The sequence below is a fragment of the Astyanax mexicanus genome, chromosome 2 (genome assembly GCF_023375975.1).
Source record: "Astyanax mexicanus isolate ESR-SI-001 chromosome 2, AstMex3_surface, whole genome shotgun sequence".
Lineage (NCBI taxonomy): Eukaryota > Metazoa > Chordata > Actinopteri > Characiformes > Acestrorhamphidae > Astyanax > Astyanax mexicanus.
This window is the reverse complement of record NC_064409.1, coordinates 4,350,496-4,372,033: the sequence shown is the minus strand read 5'-3', so window position 1 is coordinate 4,372,033 and position 21,538 is coordinate 4,350,496. Positions and strand designations below refer to the sequence as shown.

General features: G+C 38.5%; 1 protein-coding gene and 2 long non-coding RNA genes across 4 annotated transcripts in view; all 3 read right to left on the bottom strand.

The window, feature by feature from the left end:
- LOC125799091 (uncharacterized) overlaps positions 1–21,538 on the bottom strand; it is a 515,567-nt gene that overhangs the window by 197,819 nt on the left and 296,210 nt on the right. The gene's annotated exons all lie outside the window — the stretch shown is intronic.
- The window catches only part of plxna4 (plexin A4), a 459,159-nt gene that overhangs the window by 173,764 nt on the left and 263,857 nt on the right, over positions 1–21,538 (bottom strand). The window lies entirely within an intron of this gene.
- Positions 9,972–16,947, bottom strand: LOC125799092 (uncharacterized). 2 transcript variants are annotated; one of them, XR_007437942.1, is made up of 3 exons: positions 14,950–16,947; positions 14,504–14,841; positions 9,972–14,395 (listed from the first exon to the last, which is right to left on the bottom strand). It is a non-coding gene; the product is annotated as an uncharacterized LOC125799092 (long non-coding RNA). The 2 variants fall into 2 exon arrangements; XR_007437943.1 differs by having other exon boundaries at positions 14,614–14,841.

The window sequence follows — 21,538 nt, the reverse complement described above, 5'->3', positions numbered from 1 at the left end:
CATAAAGTATTTTAATACTCTTGATTTAGGAAGAACCAAAGACTGAGCTGGTTTCCCAATACTGGTGTTTTTAATACTTGTGATTTAAGCCCTTCCTACAGTCCAGTAGTTCCTCCTCTGCCTTAATAACTCTCCCTCGGCTAAGTGTGGGGGTTCTTACGAGAACAGAGCCGCAGTGGAGCAGTAAGGAGTGCTGTGTGTGAAATGGAATTGAACTGTTAGAGATCGGCGAGACAGAAAGGCCCTCTCCGTCAGCCGCGAGGGAGATGAGAGGCTTTCCAAACGCAGCGCCTTATTCAGCGCCGCAGCCTCCACATATACTGAAACACTGAGCGAGATAAGAGAGAGAGAGAGAGAGAGAGAGAGAGAGAACGAGAGTGAGAGAAATGCCAGGTTTAAATTTAGATGCAGCTCTCTGAGCCAAACCCTCACATTCCCGCGAGAGAGAACGGCAAGCCGGCCACCATCATTAAACTGAAAGAGAACAAGAGAGAATGGAAGAGAGAGAGAGGTGAGAGAAAAAAGAGAGGAGAGGGACAGAGAGAGAGAGAATGAAAGAAAGGACAAGAATGAAAGAGAGAGAAGAAGAAAGAAAAAGTGAACAAAGAAGAAGAGATGTAGAGATGTACCTATAATAACATATTAAATGATTTATTTATTATTTATTTATTATTTTATTAGATATGTTAAGTGTAAAAAGAGTTATTTTCACTGCTCTTTCTTTTTTATGTGTTGTTAAGCTTATTAATGTTTTAAAAGTATTTACAACTTAATTATTAACCATTAATAAACCCTTTATAAGGGAGCCTTATTTTAAAGTGGTACCATTTATCTTTTCCTAAAGCTTTAACTGTCACGCCCTACTCTGTTTCCCTGTGTTTTCTGCGTTTCCCAGTGTGTTTCCCCAGTTATTTTCCGTCACGTGTCTGTAATTTGTAGCTCCGCCCCTCGTTACCTTTCTCCCCAGGTGTTCATTGTTTCATGTTAGTATATATAGTAAGTACCCTTTTGTCTATGTTTTTGCGGTCGGTCTTTCTGTAACGAAGGGAGCAGACGGGAGGCGGACGTAAATGCGGGTAAGACAGACTTTAATAAATAACAAATAAATAAACACACAAATAAGGAAACAACGAGAGAATATATAAACATAAACAAACAGGGAAACAAACAAAGAGCTAAGCTAAACAGATAACAAACTAAACAAAGCTAGGGATAAGCACAAGGGATAAGAAATAAGCAATAAGAAATAAACAAGGAGTATAAAGAAACGAAGAACTAAGAAACGTAGGAATAAACTGGTATAATGGAATAAACAGAAACAATGAACACCTGGGGAGACAGGTAACGAGGGGAGGAGCTACAAATTACAGACACGTGACGGAAAATAACTGGGGAAACACACTGGGAAACGCAGAAAACACAGGGAAACAGAGTAGGGCGTGACATTAACACCCCTTGCTTTAAAATAAAACCTTGTCCTGTATACGAGCTACAGGTGTAGGTGATACAAAACCCTTATTATCTGCAGTAAAATAACATTTTTATGTTCTGAAAATATGAAATTTTGATTTGAGGGCTTTGAAATCTCCTACAGGACACTTGGAGAAGCTGTGTGTTTTCTCTCTAAACTCCACATAATAATTGTAACCCAGATCAGTAACAGAAATCAACACAAATTCCCCAGGTTTTAAAATAAGAAAATAAAGGTTTGGAGGTCATGAACTGTTTGATTTGTATTTAGGGAAAAATACTGATTTTAAAATGTAAAAAGTTCAGGAAAGAGGTAATTTTATGATTTTATTCGTTACATTTCAACATTAGCAGATTACTTAAATATTTTGGTGAGACTTTCTATGAATGTCATCTCTATAAGACTCTATAAACACACTCATAACACATTATAATGCATTTATAAGGCATTATAAACATGGCTGTACATATTTATAGAAATGTATAATTCATCATAGCCATGTTTATTATCCATCATCAACTGTGATTATAATGCCTTAATAGCTGTGTTTATAACATGTTATACGTCGATACCAAGAAACTCAATCTCAGCTTGCAGACTGCAGTATTATAACTAAAAAAGCTTCCAACTTATAAACACACCCTTAATAATCCTTTAAATATATTTTTAACAACTGGTGAATTATATTTGCCTTGAATATAATATTAATTATAGTCATTTATAATGTATTATAACAGGTTTTTGTGCGCTCTAAGTAAAAGAAGTGAAAGAATTTCATTGTGGGACTACATTATTAACATAGACAGATAGATAGATAGATAGATAGATAGATAGATAGATAGATAGATAGATAGATAGATAGATAGATAGATAGATAGATAGATAGATAGATAGATACAATAGATATATACTATTTTAACACATACATTATAAGCACAGCTTACAATGTATCATGATCGCAAGTCATAATGCTTAATAAACATGGCTATAATGGGTTATGCATTTTTATAAATATCTATAGCCATGTTTATAATGCCTTATGGATGCATTATAATATGTTATGAATGTGGTTATAGAGTCATAGGTAATAGAGATGACATTCATAGAAAGTGTTACCAATATTTTTATTTTTTTATATATATATTTTCTATTACAATTACGCTTGTTATGCTTTTTAGTAATGTTCCTTATCAAACTTGAAAGCTTTTTATGTAATGGTCAATTAAGTGGTGTAAGGTCAGGTAGAAATTTGACTAAAATACTGGGCTGTTAAGGAGTTTTAAGGCCATCTGCCTTAAAAAAAAAAAACTTGAAATACTGAAAAACAGTGTCTGAGAGGATTAAAGCAGAGAGAGTTTGCATGTTCTGAGGAGAGGGAGGGAGAGAGAGAGAGAGAGAGAGAGAGAGAGAGAGCTTGGGAGTGGTGGAGTGGTGGAGAGTGATGGAGAGTCATTACTCAGCCCAGTGGCTCTGACCCGATTATGCCCGGCAGGGAGGTGGTGTGGTGGGGTTTCACCCTCAGGCCCGCTGGGTTCTCCACAGAGCTGCAGACCGCAGCCAGCCGGAAAATTAGTGAGGAGCACCCCAAGAATGACCCCTACGCACCACGGCCTTCTGATACACACACGGTCACGCTCACTCACTCAAAACACACACACACACACATCAGCCCATCCAAAACGCTGCGATCATCTCTCTCCACAGGCCGGACAAATATCAGCCATTACAACCAATAAACAGCCGTCTCACACCAGAGAGGCACCGTTCACAGAGTTTACCGCAATTCTGCTGCATCATAGTGTTCCTAGAGAGCTCAACTCACTCTCTGTTTATATTCCTAGATATAGCTATCTCTCTTACACACACACACACACACACACACAAGCAACCTTCTCTTTTTTAATGCGTTTTCTTTACTTTCATGGCTATTCATATTGTAGATTCTCACTGAAGGCATCAAAACTATGAATGAACACATGTGGAGTTATGTACAACTTCCTGCAGCTCAGTCAACAACAAAAAAAAAATCCGGAGTGGATTTTTACTTGCTGGATCTGGACTATCATAAGACAATGGCTGCAAGACACCACGAGGTTAAAGAACGTCTTCTTCCCCACTGCCATCAGACTCTTGAACCTACCTCAGAACAAAACTCTGCATCTTACTCTCTATATGGCTATGTTTCACTGACATTTCAGGGAGATTACACACAGCACATCCACACCATCTCTTTGTGTAAGTGTGTCTAACTATAGGTTTAAATAGGATCTCCGGTGGATTTGGTGTTTTACAGAGACTCTAAGACTGGGTCAGTGTCTGAACTGCACTTAGCAGGGCATTATTTCACATGTTGTAAAGTAACGTATGACATGGCAAAGACTGTTATTAGTGTAAAAATGTCTTTACTTTAAAACGTTTCTAACTGTTGTTTGTCATGCTGACTCGCAGATCTGTTAGCCAATCAGAGGCGATATGTTTGCATGTATGAACTCTTCCACCGGACTAAAGCAGCGTTATACTAAATCACCGGAGCACTTTTATTATTTTTTTCTCACAAAAACAGCTCACAAGGCATTCATTCATACTAGAGCCACAACTAGACATTTTAAAATTAATAAAAAAAATGATGGAATGAGAACTTTAAGTAATCTAAGTAAATAATGTCTTTAAAAAATTGTTAATTGACGATAGTTAAGACATTATTAAACATTGCAAAATTTTGATGGTTTCGAAAAAATGTAAATACTGTTAATTAACAATGAATTAAGACATAGTTAGACATTTTTTAATGATAAATAAAATGTTTTTGTCCTTTTTAAGCAACAGGAAAGCTCTTTATAAAGATGGCCCTAATATTGTTTCTGCCCTGGAATAGTAGACAGCACACACACACACACACACACACACATATATATATATATATATATATATATATATATGGCACTGTAAACCCACCCAGTAAGCTTGTGTGCACGTTCAGCCGCATTCATCTTGACACTATAAAACTCTGTTTCCATGATGTAGCAGAACAGGCCTCAGAAACCCAGAACGCAATTTCAGGAACTGTCAAACCGACCTCAGACGAGTTGCTTCATCTCATCTTCACGTCTCTACCCCCCTCTCCGCTACCTGGGGACCTATCTAACGCGGTATATATTAAACAGTTTATCTGCCTGTTCCAACACCATGTCCCCCACAGATCTGATCAAAGACCTCACATATTAAACCCCCTATCTGTCAACCCGGGACTGCCTGCCGGCCCTGCCAACGTTACCCAGAGGTGCATATATATATATATTCCTCTTATTTTTTATTATTATTTATTTATCTATCTGGAGTAATATGGCATGTAGATGAAAAGATCGGGCCTGTGATTTTTTTTTCTCTCTCTCTCTCTTTTTTTATTTTATTTTCTCTGCCGCAGGAGTTAATAGAGCTTTCAGCCGAAGGGCACGGCTAGCCTGTGGATAAGGAGGCGAGCTCAGGATGCTGCGAGGATATCAGCACAGCGGGCTGCTATCTGTTTAGATTGCCGCCGTAGAAAGACTTGATCTGAAATTATTTGGGTTATATGGGTTAGGGACAAATATGTGTGCTGGAAATACACTCATCATCCGGTTTAATAGAAACATCCACCTCGGACTTCTTCTTCCCACAGGCCTCTTTATGAGGGACGTCTCTTTTATACACGAGCTCAATTACGCACTAATCTGTCAAGCACAGGCAATTTTACCCTGCGCTATTAGTCATAGTGCATCTATACCTGCAGAATGAGCTAAAAAAAAGTACTTTTACAAAGTATTAAAGTAGTGAATACATTGACATTTAGTTCAAATTACACAGCATGCAAGTAAAAAGCATTTAAGTACATTACAGTACATTTAAAATGTATTTTATATTTTACTTTATCATTACTTTATCTTGATAACCCACAGTAGAAAAAACTTAATGGGCCCTACTGTACCGATCTATATACTGATTTACAGCATGTCAATGTGTCTTTGCTATCGTAAAGATGGGAAAAGTACATCTTGTTTGACTCTAAACATGTGTGCTAAGGCATGTAGCAATTCTCTTAAATAATCATTGGCGTGTTTTGAGCACAACGTGAAATAAACCAATCAGTGTGTCATTTTCTTATCATTTCCTGTAAGATCCAAAAGAGCAATATGCCAGATATTAACCTGAAAACACCTCATTTCCTGACCACCACGTCCATCGGCGTATATATAAGCATTGTTAATATTTAAACGAAGCAGGTAAAAAAATGCATGAACATAGACGTGTTTGTGTGGTGTAAGATAGCAATGAGCATCATATTGCACGTTATGCATGGAGTAAGATAGGGTTATTCGACATTTTTACTAAATTTACACTAGAGTTACTGTTATAACTCTAAAAATGCAAAACCAATCGCACAATCTTTTTTTTTAACAAAGTGAACAACTAAATTTTCTGAAAGTTTCTATAGAAAAGCAAAGATTCTTTCTAAAACCTTTAAATTATAAGATTTGTCATAAAGTCATATATTTAATTTTGAACAGTCTGCCATTTGGTGCTACAATTTTAAGAAGAGTTCAAGAGTTTTACATGATATGACTTTAAAATTCCAATTTTTTTGGGGTGGTCTGACATGTAATGACTCAGAAGCCGCAGGAAGATTAGTAACAAGAGAAAAGACAACTTACTAAACTCTGCAGGTTTCCCATCGCCGATCGAAAGCGAACAGAGCGATTAGAGGACCAACAGGTCGAGGTGTGACCTGTTGGTGGGCAGAAAAAAAAATCGATGCTCGGAAAGACTAAAATTAGAGGCCTGGAAACCAAAAGATCAACGCGATCAGGTGACGGCCCGAGGAAAACCAGCCGCTTGCTGCCAAAATAAGGTGAATTACTGCTTCAAAGCAGCACCGTCAGCAGACATCTCGCCTTCCAAGGTAGCGTTATGAAAGAATTGGCCTACTTTATGTGTCTGAGTGGCGTTTCTCCAGGTAACACGAGATGGGATTAAATTAAGCCTTCTCAAGCTGAAACATGGCAGGGTTCGAATCCCACCCTGAGTGCCTGCCAAGCTATATATGCCTCCTCTGGTGAACAGTTTCCTCAGAAAGTCACACTGCAATCAGTTCTTACTGTTCAATAGCAGAGACCCCATGGAGCGGCAAGCTAACGCTCTATGAAATCTCTGGAAACAGCTTGTGGGAAAAGGATGCAGAGGTGCATTTAGAATTGCATTTTTCGCATCTGCACCTGTCTTCTTATGTAATTCAGGGCGGATGAGGCGTCAGGCACATTCACGTGAATGACTGTGCAAAAACAGAGATACAGAAAAGTCTGAATTAAATAAATTAGGCTTGTTTTACATAAAAGGATTTTTACTTTCTGGACCTCGACTACTCACCTCTGTGTGTAAGTGACTATTGGTTTAAATAGGATCTCCGGTGGATTTTTGCGTTTTGTACAGAGACTCTAGGACTAGGTCAGTGGTAAATTAGTGTAAAAATGTCTTTATTTTAATGTCTTTATACTATATATTATGAGCAAGATCCTTTAAATTCTTTAACCACAGCTTTAAAGTCAACATTAACTTTTTTGTTTTAAAAACCATTCATGCAAGATACATCCAGGACAATGTTAGTTTTACACATTCTACAAATACTGTATGTGACTTTAAAAATCTTCAGCTGGATGATGAAGCCATCTATGTCCATCTCTCCAATACTATCAACAAATATACTTTAGCCGTAACTCATACTAGAAACAGTTTAAAAATCAACATTAACTTAAAAAAAAAAAAAAAAAAAAAAAAAAAAAACATTCATAGCAGATACATACAAGACAATGTTAGTTTTACACATTCTGCAAACATATGAGTTTAAAAACCTTCAGCTAGAGGCTGGAGCCATCTCTATTTATCTGTTCAATACTCTGCATAAATATACTTTAGCCATAACTCTTGAAACATTGTTTTAAAAGGTTTAAAATAAGTATTAACTTAAAAAAAAACATTCATAGCAGATACATGCAGGCTGATGTTAGTTTTACACATTCTACAAATGCTTCTCACAAAAGACTGGAGCCATCTCTTTCCGTATCTCCAATACTCTGAGTAAATATACTTTAGCCATAACTTATCCTAGAAACATTGTTTAACAACAGCTTTAATTTAATTAGCACCAACTTATTTTTAATCATTCATAGCAGATACATGCAAGACCCTGTTAGTTTTACACATTCTACAAAATACGTCTCACATAAGGCTGGAGCCATCTCTATCCGTCTTTCCAATATTCTGCGTAAAATTGTAATTTAGCCATAACTTACACTAGAAACATTGTTTAACAACAGCTTTAAAATCGACATTAACTTTTTAAAAAATCATTCATAGCAGATACATGGAGAACGATGTTAGTTTTACACATTCTACAAACATGTGAGTTTAAAAACTTTCAGCTGGAGGCTGAAACCATCTCTTTCCATCTCTCCAATACTCTGAGTAAATATACTTTAGCCATAACTTATAATAGAAACATTGTTTAACAACTGCATTAAAATCAGCATTAACTTTTTTTTTAATTATGCATGGTAAACGTTAGTTTTACACATTCTACAGATATTTCTCACATAAGGATTGAGCCATCTGTATCCATCTCTCCAATACTCTGCGTAAATATACTTTAGCTATAGCTCTTTGACTTTCTTCTTTCAATCTATTTCTCACTTTTTCATTACTCAGTCTTTCCATTCCCCCACTTTTTTCTATCACTCTCTCTCTCTCTCTTTCTCTCTTTTGTCCATTACCCATACCAAACCTCCTTTCCTTTCAATCCCCCCAGAGTGTCACTCTCCTCCATCTAGTTCATGCTCTGTCAAGCTGCGACAGGTCAACCCTCTCTCTCTTTCTCGCTTTCTCTCTCTCGCTCTCTCTCTCTCGCGCTCGCGCTGTCTCTGGGTGCCGGGTGACAGTGGTGTGACAGCGGTGGATAGGCTGAGTCGTGTAGCGCTCCCTGCACTGCCACACATCTCGGTGACAGTTGCGAGAAAGGCTGCAGTTCCGTCCTGACGCCCCCGTCACTTTTGGAGCGTGTTCCTTTCTTTCAACCCACCCCCACCTCAGCAACACCCCCCCCCCACCCTCTCCACCTGCACCGTCCACCTGCCCCCCTCAAACCCGCCTCCCGCAAACCTGCCTCCGCCCAGGCTGAAATAAACACAGCTTCAGCTCTTCAGTAAACACAGCTTAAACAAGTCACCTGCTGTTTACCTTAAACCTGCTATTATACATCAGCACACGCTTTACTCCAACACGACACGCTGAACCTAAATCAGATATAAACTCTATATCTCTCACACTGATGTGTTTTACAGTAATATGATCTGATATGAATTTATTACTGCTGATAAAAAAAAAATGGGACAAAACCGGCAGCCTCAAACCAAAGAATCCATATGACGTGAAAATATGAACATACAGCTCTAAAGGAACATTGTAGTTTTATTCTAAATTCCAAATAAAAAATATTGTCATTTAGAGCATTTATTTGCAGAAAATGAGAAATGGCTGAAATTGCATTCAAACAAAAAAGGTGCAGAGCTTCTAGACCTCAAATGATGCAAAGAAAACAAGTTCATATTCATGAAGTTTTAAGAGTTCATGAATCAATATTTGGTGTAATAACCCTGGTTTTAAATCACAGTTTTCATGAATCTTCTGCATGTTCTCCTCCACCAGTCTTACACACTGCTTTTGGATAACTTTATGCCTTTACTCCTGGTGCAAAAATTCAAGCAGTTCAGTTTGGCCTGATAGCTTGTGGTCATCCACCTGAATCATTTACAATTAACTTCTGTTGATTTACTAATTTATAATTTCGTTTGGCTTCATTCAATAAGCATTTGATTGAATGTTAGTTGAGCATCTAAGAGGCATCTATAATGGAAAATCAAACAAAAAAAAAAGTGTTTACTTTGGATTATTTGCTACCATCTTGCCAGTGATTTTCATTGGTTTGGGCCCAAAACTAGCAGATTTCAGCTTCTTCTTTCTTCTCTCTCTCTTTTCTCTCTCTCTCTCTCTCTCTCTCTCTCTCTCTCTCTCTCTCTTTCCCTTTCCCTCTCACTTCTGTTTATTTGTATTTGTTGTTTAAAAGCAGGGAGAGAATCGGCTGCTTTACAGGTGTAAGAAGACAATTACCCACAAACACACAACAGCCAATTACAATTACAGCTAGTTAGCTAGTTACAGAGCAGCCCCTCGCTAAGCCTCCTACACAGCCTAACAAACACACATTCAGAGAGAAACAGAGATAGAGAGAATAACAGAAAAAAATAGAGAGAGAGAGAGAGAGAGAGAAGTTGAATTCAGTGAGCACTTTTTAGTTATGGGATAACAGACTTTGACATGTCGGTTAACTATACTTTACTGCAGTAATTGTTATTTTTAGTAGTGCACCATAGGACTTAATTACTTTTACTTTTATACTTTAAGTTTAGGTTTTAAAACCAGTACTTTTTATAAAAGACTTTTACTTAAAGAGCATAAAGCTTTACTTGATTCTTCAACTTCTGCAGAAATATTTTAAACCCTAGTATCTATACTTCTACCTACAGAGAAACGAATTCAGCAGGTCTCACCGCTGGTTGGTGGTGGGGGGTAGCTAACTAATTTAAGTAGCTAAAATAAGCTAAGTAAACAAAACTGCAATAGAAAAGACTTTCTTTTAAAGTCAAACGAGTGCTAGATGTAATTCTACACAGATGTCTCTACTGAAAACTGTTATTTGGGTGAGTAAAGTGCTTCCATTTATTTACAGTAGGCTTAAATTCCCAAATTTCTCCAGCACTAAGGCTGGAGCATTAGCATTAGTGGCTAACTGCTAATTTTCCCTAGCACTCTCACTTTCTCCCTCTTCTCTTACTCTCTTACTCTCCCTCTCTTTCTCTCACTCTCTTTTTCTCCCTCTCACTCTTTCTCTCACTCACTTACTCCTCCTCTTTCACTCTCTTCCTCTCCCTCTCTTTCACTGTTACTCTCTTATTCTCCCTCTCACTTTCTCCCTTTCACTCACTCTCCTACTCTTCCTCTCTTTCTCTCATTCACTCTCTTTTTCTCCCTCTCACCCTCTCACTCTTTCTCTCACTCACTTACTCCTCCTTTTCACTCTTTCTCTATCTCTCTTTCACAGTCACTCTCTTATACTCCCTCTGACTTTCTTCCTTTCACTCACTCTCTTACTCTTCCCCTCTCACTCTCTCCCCTTCTTTCTCTTACTCTTTCTCTCATTCCTTTTCTCTCCATCTTTTTCTCCACTTCTCCATCTCTCACTCTGTTAGTCTCACTCCCTCTTTCTTTCACTCTCTTTTTTCACTCTCACTCTCTTTCTCTCATTCTTTTTCTCTCATTCTCTTACTCTCACTCTGTTAGTCTCACTCTCTTTCTTTCATTCTCACTCCCTTTCTCTCACTCTTTTCACTCCTTTTTCTTATTCTCACTCTGTTAGTCTCAATCCCTCTTTCTCTCACTCTCTTTCTCTCAATCTCACTCTCTCATTCTCTTAATCTCCCTGTTTTTCTCTCCTTCTCTTACTCTCACTATGTTAGTCTCAATCCCACTTTCTCTCACTCTCTTACTCTCCCTCTCTTTCACTGTCACTCTCTTAATCTCCCTCTGACTTTCTCCCTTTCACTTACTCTCTCTCTTCCCTTCTCACTTTCTCCCCTTATTCTCTCCCTCTCCCTCTCCTTCTCTATCTCTCTTTCACTGTTGCTCACTTATTCTGCCTCTCACTTTCTCCCTTTCACTCACTCTCTTACTCCTCCTCTTTCACTCTCTCCCCTTTGTTCTCTTACTCTTTCTCTCATTCTCACCCCTTTCCTCTTTTACTCTCCCTCTTTGTCACTAGTGCTTCACTGAGGAACCCTGAGTGCTCTGGTTCTGGAGGGTGATATTAGCTAGTTATAAAGAGCTAGCATCCTGATCACTGAAGAATAGAATGAAAGGAGGATAACAGAGTAAAATCTGTAGAGTTTTTATGTTCAGTATAGTGAGTCAGTGGAGAAAGAGAATGAGAAATAGAGTAAGAGTAAGAGTAAGATAGAGAGAGTGATCGAATGAGAACTGATACCATTTATCTGGCCCTGGCTATGGTTTAACACCCCCCCATACATACACACACACACACACACACTTTGCACAGAGTCTCTAATAAAGATATTAGAATGGGGAATGAATTCAACTGACATTAGCATTAATGTCAATCCTCCCGCGCTCTCGCCCACTCAGCGCCGTACTTACTGTCACACAGCCTCGTATTTATCTGACAGCATTGTTTCCCCATCTTAATTATGATTTACAACCTCTATCCCCCCCTCATTTAAAGCCATTCCAGCAGCGAGGGCGAGGAAACCAAACCCTCCCGCAGCATTTCCACGCCGCGCCGGCGAGAGCGCCGCGAGACGACGCGAGAGCGGCGGCGGCACCCAAAGGGATTGGCTGAGCCGTGAAAGGAGGAGGGATAACGTCGTCAGACTGTTGTAAATGTGTTTTCGACACGTTCTGGGATTAGCGGCGGACGTATCGAACGCTCCGGATACAGCAAATGACATAATATGCGGTTTGATGTCACAGGCGGGTCCCGGAGGGGGCGTGTGTTTGATCATATGGCTTTCAACAGCTGTGGAGAATCTGTACAACTCACTGCTGGGGACCCCCCCTACACACACACACACACACACATACAGCAACTCGCACGTTTATTCCTGCACTGCTCGTACACACACCACTGAACTCACAACAGCACTCTGCAGCGGGGTCTACTACAGCATCAGGAACACACACACAGAGAGAGAGAGAGAGAGAGAGAGAGAGAGAGAGAGAGGGAGAAGGAAGGATGAGAGTTGTAGATGTTACTATTCCAGCTGTTACTGCTCTTTATCTGTACAGTAGTGTCTACACTGAGCATCTCAGACAGATTTATCCATTTATCTCATCTAAATGATTTACCGACTACAGAAAGAAGACAGTGAGAGACACAGACACGAGACACAGACGTGAGACACAGACAGAAGACACAGATATAAGACTCAGAAGTGTTTTTTCTGTCTCTGTATAATTCTATATAAGTTACTTTATTTATATTCTATCAGTTTCTTTCTTTCTTTCTTTTTTCTTTCTTCCTCTGTTTTATATAATTTCACCAGTTTCTTCTTTCATTCTTTCTCTTTACTTTGCATATAACTTTTATTCTCTTGTTCTATCAGTTTCTTTTCTTTCTTTCCTCTGTCTGTTTTGTCTCTTGTCATCATCTTCCATCTTTCTTTCAGTCTTCTAGGTCTGATTTATGTTACTTTCTTAGTCTTTCCTACCTTGCATTTTCTTTCTTTCTTTCTTTCTTTCTTTCTTTCTTTCTTTCTTTCTTTCTTTCTTTCTTTGTTTTTCCTTATCTTTCTGTCTGTTTTGTCTATTGCCATCCTACTCCACCTTTCTTTCAGTCTTCTAGGTCTGATTTATTTTACTTTCTCAGTCTTTTTTTTTTTACCTTGCTTTGTATGTCTTTCTTTTTTTCTTTATTTTTGCCTTATTTGTTTGTTTATTCCTTTTTCCTTTGTCTTTCTGTTTCTTTAAATTCCAATCAGTTTTTTTCTTTCTTTCATCCTTTTTACTTTGTATCTAACACTTTTTCTACGATGTGTAATCAGTTTCTTTCCTTCTTAGTTTATTTTCTCTTCCTCTTTCCTCAAACTTCCTCTGCTCTTCTCATTCTTTTCCTCATTGTATCCAACATTCTCACTCTCTTTGTTTTTTTCTTTATTCTTTATTCTTTTTTATCTTTCTCTGGGTTTGTAGGCAGTTTTGCCGCAATCTTTTTTGAATTATTAGTAATTTTCCTTGTTGTTATCTTCCTTGACTCTTGTTTTACTCTACACTACCTTTCTTTCTGTCTTCTATGTTTGACCTATTTTACTTTTTAGTCAGTCCTCCTTTTTTGTGTGTCCATATTTCTCTCTTGTGTTCCTACTCTCATTCTTTCTTTCTCATCTTTCTACTTTCTGTTTTCATGTTGTGATTTGTTTCTTCATCCCTTTTCTTTGCTGTGTTTTAATTGTTTGTTCCCTTCTTTCTTTCTTTTCTTTGTTTCTTTCTTTCTTTCTTTCGTTCTTTCTGAGGTGGTCAGCAGAGTTTTGCTGGGAATTAAATGCAGTAAATCAATGAGCTTGATGTTGCTAGTGATCCTATGTTTAATCTTTCATGGGATCAGGATTCAGATTGGTTTTCACTCAGCGCAGGTCAATGGGAGGATATATTAGCAGAATAAAAGCCTTCGGACTGTGCCATTCAAAGAGTTTGGCTGTGTGCGAGAGTGTGTGTGTGAGTGTGTGTGTGTGTGTGTGTGTGTGTGTGGTGACTGGATCTACAATTTGAAGGTCAGAGCCAAATATCTAGAGACTGAGGACAAAGTTAATGCATTGTTAATTTAGTGTCACACTATCTCCTCAAGTGGGTCTCACACACACACACACACACACACACACACACACACACACACACACACACACACACTATCAACTGCAGTCTGGGTCGAAGAGTGAGGTCAACCCCTCACTCACTCCAGCCATAACTCTACTTTTTCTCTCACTCTCTTTCTCTTGATCTTACTCTCACTTTCTTACACTCACTCTTTTACTCTCTCTCTCTTATTCTCTTTCTCTTTTACACTTATACTTTTTCTCTCACTCTCTTTCTCTCCCTCTCTTTCTCTCACTTTCTTAAACTCACTCTTTAACTCTTTCTCTTATTCTCTCATTTTCTTTCACTTTCTTACTCACTCTTGAACTCTTATTCTCTCACTTTCTTTCTCTCACTTTCTTAAACTCACTCTTTAACTCTCTCTCTCTCTCTCTTATTCTCTCACTCTCTTTCTCTCACCTTTTTACTCACTCTTTTACTCTCTCTCTTATTCTCTCATTCTCTTTCTCTCACTTTCTTACTCACTCTTTAACTCTTTCTCTTATTCTCTCATTCTCTTTCTCTCACTTTCTTACACTCACTCTTTTACTCTCTCTTATTCTCTCACTTTCTTTCTCTCACTTTCTTAAACTCACTCTTTAACTCTTTCTCTTACTCTCTCATTCTCTTTCTCTCACTTTCTTACACTCACTCTTTTACTCTCTCTTATTCTCTCACTTTCTTTCTCTCACTTTCTTAAACTCACTCTTTAACTCTTTCTCTTACTCTCTCATTCTCTTTCTCTCACTTTCTTACACTCACTCTTTTACTCTCTCTCTTATTCTCTCACTTTCTTTCTCTCACTTTCTTAAACTCACTCTTTAACTCTCTCTCTCTCTCTTATTCTCTCACTCTCTTTCTCTCACCTTTTTACTCACTCTTTTACTCTCTCTCTTATTCTCTCATTCTCTTTCTCTCACTTTCTTACTCACTCTTTAACTCTTTCTCTTATTCTCTCATTCTCTTTCTCTCACTTTCTTACACTCACTCTTTTACTCTCTCTTATTCTCTCACTTTCTTTCTCTCACTTTCTTAAACTCACTCTTTAACTCTTTCTCTTACTCTCTCATTCTCTTTCTCTCACTTTCTTACACTCACTCTTTTACTCTCTCTTATTCTCTCACTTTCTTTCTCTCACTTTCTTAAACTCACTCTTTAACTCTCTCTCTTATTCTCTCACTCTCTTTCTCTCACTTTTTTAAACTCACTCTTTAACTCTCTCTCTTATTCTCTCACTCTCTTTCTCTCACTTTTTTAAACTCACTCTTTAACTCTCTCTTTTATTCTCTCACTCTCTTACTCTAATACTGTTTCTCTCACTCTCTTACTCTTACTCTCTTACTTTCACTTTCTTTCTCTCACTTTCTTACTGTCACTCTTTTACTCTTTCGCTTAATCTCTCACTTTTTTCTCTCACTTTCTTAAACTCACTCTTTATATCGCTCTCTTATTCTCTCACTCTCTTATTCTCTCACTCTCTTATTCTCTCACTTTCTGACTCTCACTCTTTAGCTTTCTCTCTTTTATTCACACACAGGGGTAAGATACTGACCAAAGCAAAGATCAAAATAAAGATCTTATAATACTCAAAATAGTGTTTATAACAGCATTTAAGACCTTTAAGATCTTACATTTTCAGGAAATCTTTATAGACAAATTTGTAGATAAACAAATACATTGAGAAAATAAGAAAAAGTTGCATTTGTAGTATTAATACTGTATTACACATTTATATATGACTCCACTGACCGCATGATGCTATAGTGTTCCTACTCTCCAAGTTACTAATTGGCTTCACCTGTCCTCCCTTGTGTATATACCCCTCAGTTTGCTCAGTTCTTTGCTGAATATTGAATCTAGTTTTTTTAAACTCTTTTACGATGCATTTCATTGTGTTGCCTTCTTCGTTACTGACCTTTTTCTTCATCACTGTTTATCGTCTTTTGCCTTGCTCATTATATTGATAACCTGCTGCTGATCTTTTTTGTGTTTTTACCTTGTATGATATATTTATTTATTTTTTGCTGTTATTTTGTTACTGACCTTGCCTGTCCCTCACTATTCTTGCCTTCACCCATTGAGCCGATGGCTAGCCTACCTGTTTCAGTGTCAGGTTTCAGTGTATTGATACGAGGTGGTGATCTGTACTGCCTGTATAAGAAAGGTTAACAAGTAGGCAAATAAAGGCAGCAATTGTATATAGTGCACAACACACGCTTTAGATCTTTTTTTTCAGGGAAATCCAGAATCACAGAAGACAGACAGAAAGAAAGCGGGAGAGGAGCAGACGAGTCTTTGGGACCCGTCCACAATGGGTAAGAGGAAGTGAACAAAGGGGTGATTGATAGTGAGGACGAGGCCGTGCGCTGAGGGTCAGACTGGCGTTAAGTTGGCTCTTTGTGTCTCTCTCTCTCTCTTTCTCTCTCGGGACGAGTGATGTTATCTGTGAAGTGCAGGGAGGACAGTGGCGAGGCTTTGAGACAAACATGGCCGGAGATATCCATCTAACGTTATTACACACGGGCTGGCCCTGATGAGCTTCTGTTTACAACAATCCGCGACCTCTGACCCGAGCGTGCGGCCGGCGTTGTGAAAGTGCTGCGCGAAAGCAGTGGAAAAAGCAGGGGAAATTACACACGGGGCGAGAAGGGAAGAGGAGAAACTGAGATCATTTTAGAGATAATTTGAATCTGTCTGATCATAATTACACTATTCTGAAAGGAAACGAGAGCGAGTGAGCGAGAGAGAGCACGCGCAATAGAAAAAGAGAGAAAGAGAAAGAGAGAGAGAGCGGAGATGATTCCGTGCCATTTTCACCTTGCTTCTAAAATTGTCTCTCATTTAAATGTCACAGTATACGTGTGTGTGTGTGTGTGTCTATGTGTGTGTGTGGACAAAATGTGAGTCTTTAAAAGACTAAAAGCTGCTCAGAAACACACACAGCATTTGAATCCAGTCATTAGTACATTCCTGCACCCCAGCAGCTTCCCAACCGACCCAGACAAGGTCGTGCCCTCAGCACTGCTGTGGCTATTTCTGCTGTGGACATCTGCACAGCTTTCTTCTCCCTGGACACAAACAGCCATATGTCCTCAGAAAAAAGAGGAATTTTAATTAACTTGATGTAATAATGTGTTAACCCTTGTGTGGTGTTCATATTTTTGTTACTCGTTTACTTTGTTACTTGTATTTAATTCAGCAAAATTAAGCAATTTTACATTAAAATGCTTTACACATGCTTGCTTCACCTAAATTGTGAGCAATATAAACAGCTTACATGGTTAATATTTGCCCTTTACCTTTCTTATGTTACATTTCTTTCAAAAAGTGCTACTCTTTTTTTATTAGATTTTAAATAAAATGTAAAAGAAAATGAATTAAACTCAAGATATGAGTAGAAAATTTGTTTAGTTTCAAATTTACAAATGAAGCAATGTTTATTAGCCCTTGGCCAAACATACTGTATGTAATATAAATACAGGGTGGGGGGTGGGGCGTGTACAGTGTGTGTTTATCGAAAATGTGTTTTGATATATGTTTTTCACAAAAAATGAGCCAATGCCAATGAGTTTGAGTTAGAAAAAATATTTTTTTAGTATCATTTGATGAAAAATGAAAACGGGTCCCACAGACCCGAACACCACACAAGGGTTAATAATGCTGTGTGTTACAGAGACACAGAGACAGAGAGAGGGCAGTCGCCACTGTCCACACACTGTTCACCTTTCTATTGCACTGTTTTATTAGTTTATTCATTTAAAAATCATTTAAAAAATAATATTGTTCCATTAATAGCTTAGTTCCTCATTTGTATTGTATTTTTATTTGTATTTGTGTTTACCCATGACCTTTGTTTGTGTGTTACGCTCTTCTTTCTGTCATCATCTTTCTTTAAAGTTTTCTCTAAACTAAATAGACCGTTTCTGTCACTGTGCCTTCACTTCTTACAGTAAAGGGGCTTGCAAAAGTATTCATACCTCTTGAACTTTTACAGTTTTCAAAATTTTAATCAAATAAAAAATATATATTTTTTTTGTAATCTAAAAAAACATATTTGTAAATCTATTTATTCTAGGTTTGTTCCACATTTTATTGCATTTTATGTCTATTTCTGTCATTTACAGTTAGCATGGACAATTCTGGCCAGATCATTACCACATATCACTGCATTGTCCACTGTGGGTCCACTGTGGATACCCACAAAACTCAGACTCAAGGACCATGTTGGCCAGTGTTCAACCTCACTCACAAGATAACACCTCATTACGTATACAGTTGTGAGCCTTCCCAAGCCATCTCTTACATTCTTTCCATACTGCTATCTAATGACTTTCTGATTAAAAGTATATAGACGTATTAAACAGGTAGAGTTTTGCCCCAGAACTCTTATTCACTACACTACACCACTACATTACTTTAAATACAGATGTGCTTTGTCCAAAAAAAAACAGGAATCTGGCATTAAATCCTCCTCATAACTTTATTGGATGGCTAAATTAGGAGCAGACTGGCAATAAAAAGAACCCCAGGAATTTTCTACGTTTTTTTTTTGCAAGTAACGCAAGAGACGCACTTTCTCTGCACCACCAGCTGTGGATTTCTCTTTCTATCCATGTTTCGGCAAGTGTTAGATGCTTTTAACAAGTGCTTAAAATAGCCAGTATAATGGAAGGGTTGGGATTGTAAAGACTGGACCTCACTAGACTGGATTTTTGTAGAATAAATGATATGTGAATATAAGGAAATTATTCTATAATGAGTCTATAACAACCTGTTTTGCTGCTTTTTGCTGCTGTACAAAAAAATTACTGTACATATACAGCTCTGGAAAAAATTAGACACTTAATTTTTTTTTTGATTTTACCAAATTAAAAGCCTAAAATATAATCAAGAGGAAGATGGATGATCACAAACCATCAAACCACCAAACTGAACTGCTTGAATTTTTGCACCAGGAGTAAAGCAGCATAAAGTTATCCAAAAGCAGTGTGTAAGACTGGTGGAGGAGAACATGATGCTAAGACGCATTAAAACTGTAATTGAATTAAAAAACAGGGTTATTCCACCAAATGTTGATTTGAACTTAATGAATATGAACTTGTTTTCTTGCATTATTTGAGGTTTGAAAGCTCATTTCTCATTTTCTGCAAAAAAAAAAAAAAAAAGCTCTAAATGACAATATTCTTATTTGGAATTTGCTCAAACATACACCTATAAACAACAAAATCAGAGAAACCAATTCAGAAACTTCTTAATTTTTTTCCAGACTGTTATCTGTTATATAGGACTGCAGTTCAGGGGAACTGTGGAAGTCAACAGGAGCTCAAGAAGAGCAAGAAAACACATAGAGAACAGCACGTGTATCATCTTTTTTACATCAAAAATACAATCTCTGCATGTCTAAGAATCACTGTCTGCATTTTATAAGAATGTGTTGCGTTCTGTGGATCAGGAAAGGCCTTTTATTGTATTTACAGGAGGATAGCTTGTAGCACTTTTCTACAAAACGTCTGTGTCCCAAATACCTCTGGCAGTTAATTGAGGCCAATATGAAAAAGAGAAAGAAAAACGATTGTGAGAAGAATCTCTTTCTCAGACTCCCCCCCTTCGTCTGCCTCTTCCCCTCCCCTCGGTCTCTTCAGGCAAGAGCAGATAGGATGTAATTGAAAATTCCTGCTGCTCTCTCCTCCCAGCTTTATTGGCATGTGTGAGAAGGTGTGAATTCTCTCCGCATGCTCCGCAGCCTGGGTGCTGCCGAAACCACCCCATCGCCGCGACAGCGCCATACATCTCCTGCCTGCTGCCATCATCCCTATTGATCCGCCCAACTGTGTCGTTTCCCCTCCCCCTTTAAAAAACAATTCAGCTCTGTAGCAACAAGGGGGGAAATATCAGTGCTGAGTTATGGTTTTAGTCCCCTTTCTGGCGTGGGGCTCGGAGACGGTGGGATTAGGGCAGGGAAACGATGGAGGTGGGGGGTGGAGGAGGGTCGAGAGGATGGGTGGAGGAGAGGAGAGGAGAGAAGAGAAGGAGGAGAGTTAGTCAGTCCTCTCTCTGGGCTGGGGTTACCGAGCCCTGGTTAAATATTCAGGCAGAGAGAGGGGTGGGAAAGGTAAAGTCGGGGGCGATCAATCGGGCAGGGATGGAGAGCTGGGGTTGGGTTGCCAGTTTCCATCAAAAAAAGAGAGAGAAAGAGAGAAAGAGGGCAGCAGGCCACGCACAAAGAAAAAGAGAAAGGGGGGAACAAAGGATGGAAAAGTTCAGGAAGACTAAGAGACAAAGAGAAAGAGAGAGGTACTAGGAATTCTAGAGGTCTAGTGTGAAGTTTCCACCAATCAGTGATGGTTTGGAGAGACATGTCATCTGCTGGTGTTGATCCACTGTGTTTTATTATCAAGTCTAAAGTCAAAATATTACAGCACTTCATGCTTCCCTCTGCTGCTGACAACTTTTATGTAGACGCAGTTATGGATTTCATTTTCCAACAGGACTTGGCACACTGCCCACACTGCCCACACTGCTAAAAGTACCAACTGGTCTTTTAAATATATATGATATTCTAATTTTCTGAATCATCAACTACAAGTACTTAATTTCAAACTATCCTTTTAACTAGTAACTAGTAACTAACTCATGTTATAGAAAACAAACTTATAACATGGAAACCAACATGTTGCCATGGACATGGCTGCAGAGTCAAAGGACAAACTAACGCTAAAATAAAAAGTGACTGTGAGCAGATTTTGTGCAGTTTTTCACAGTGAGCTGCTGGAACTGCTGGAACTTTTTGAAAGCTCCTGTGATGCCGATGAAAACTGTATCGATGAAACTGAAACTTCACATGAAGCACGGGTGTTTTGAGCATGCGCATCACTTTTGGAGAAAGACTGCTTAGAAGAATGCTCACTAGTGGGCTTCTTTACCAGTGATGGTAGTAACGTGGTATTGAAATAAACTTACTTTTTTCAGTAAGGAGTAATCTAACTAATTACTCTGATTGTCACTATAACGCCGTTACCATTTCCAACACCCCGTTACTGCACGTTACTTTAGGTTTTTTTTTTTTTAAGTAACATGCCCAACACTGTTCTTTACTGAAGGTGCACATATTTTCAATATCAACATTTTCAATATAAGTCAATTAAATAAAAACAAAAAGCTAAAATATCTGAAAAGTGGCATGCCCAGTCAAAAATGAGGTTTTCTGCAGAGAGAGAGAGAGTTGAGAGAGCCAAAGCAGAAAAAAGAATGCAGCCAAACTGGCACGGCAGGAGACAGGAGGGTCTCCAGCTTGCACGGGGGCTCTCTAATCCACCGTAAAGACCTGTTGGGTAGAGGACCTCCCAGTACCCCGCGGCTCAGTGGCAAACTGGGGACGCCTTTTATCATTTGAGAATTCTCTTCTGGTCCGCTGGGGCGAGGATGAAGAGAGGTGGTGCAGGGGTGAATAGGAGGCTGAGGGACAGAGGGGGAGAGATGTGATTGTTATCTGCCTGCTCTCTGACAGACCAATCTGTAGCCACCAATTAGCCCTTTCTTTTAAGGACAGCCAGGTCATTAGAG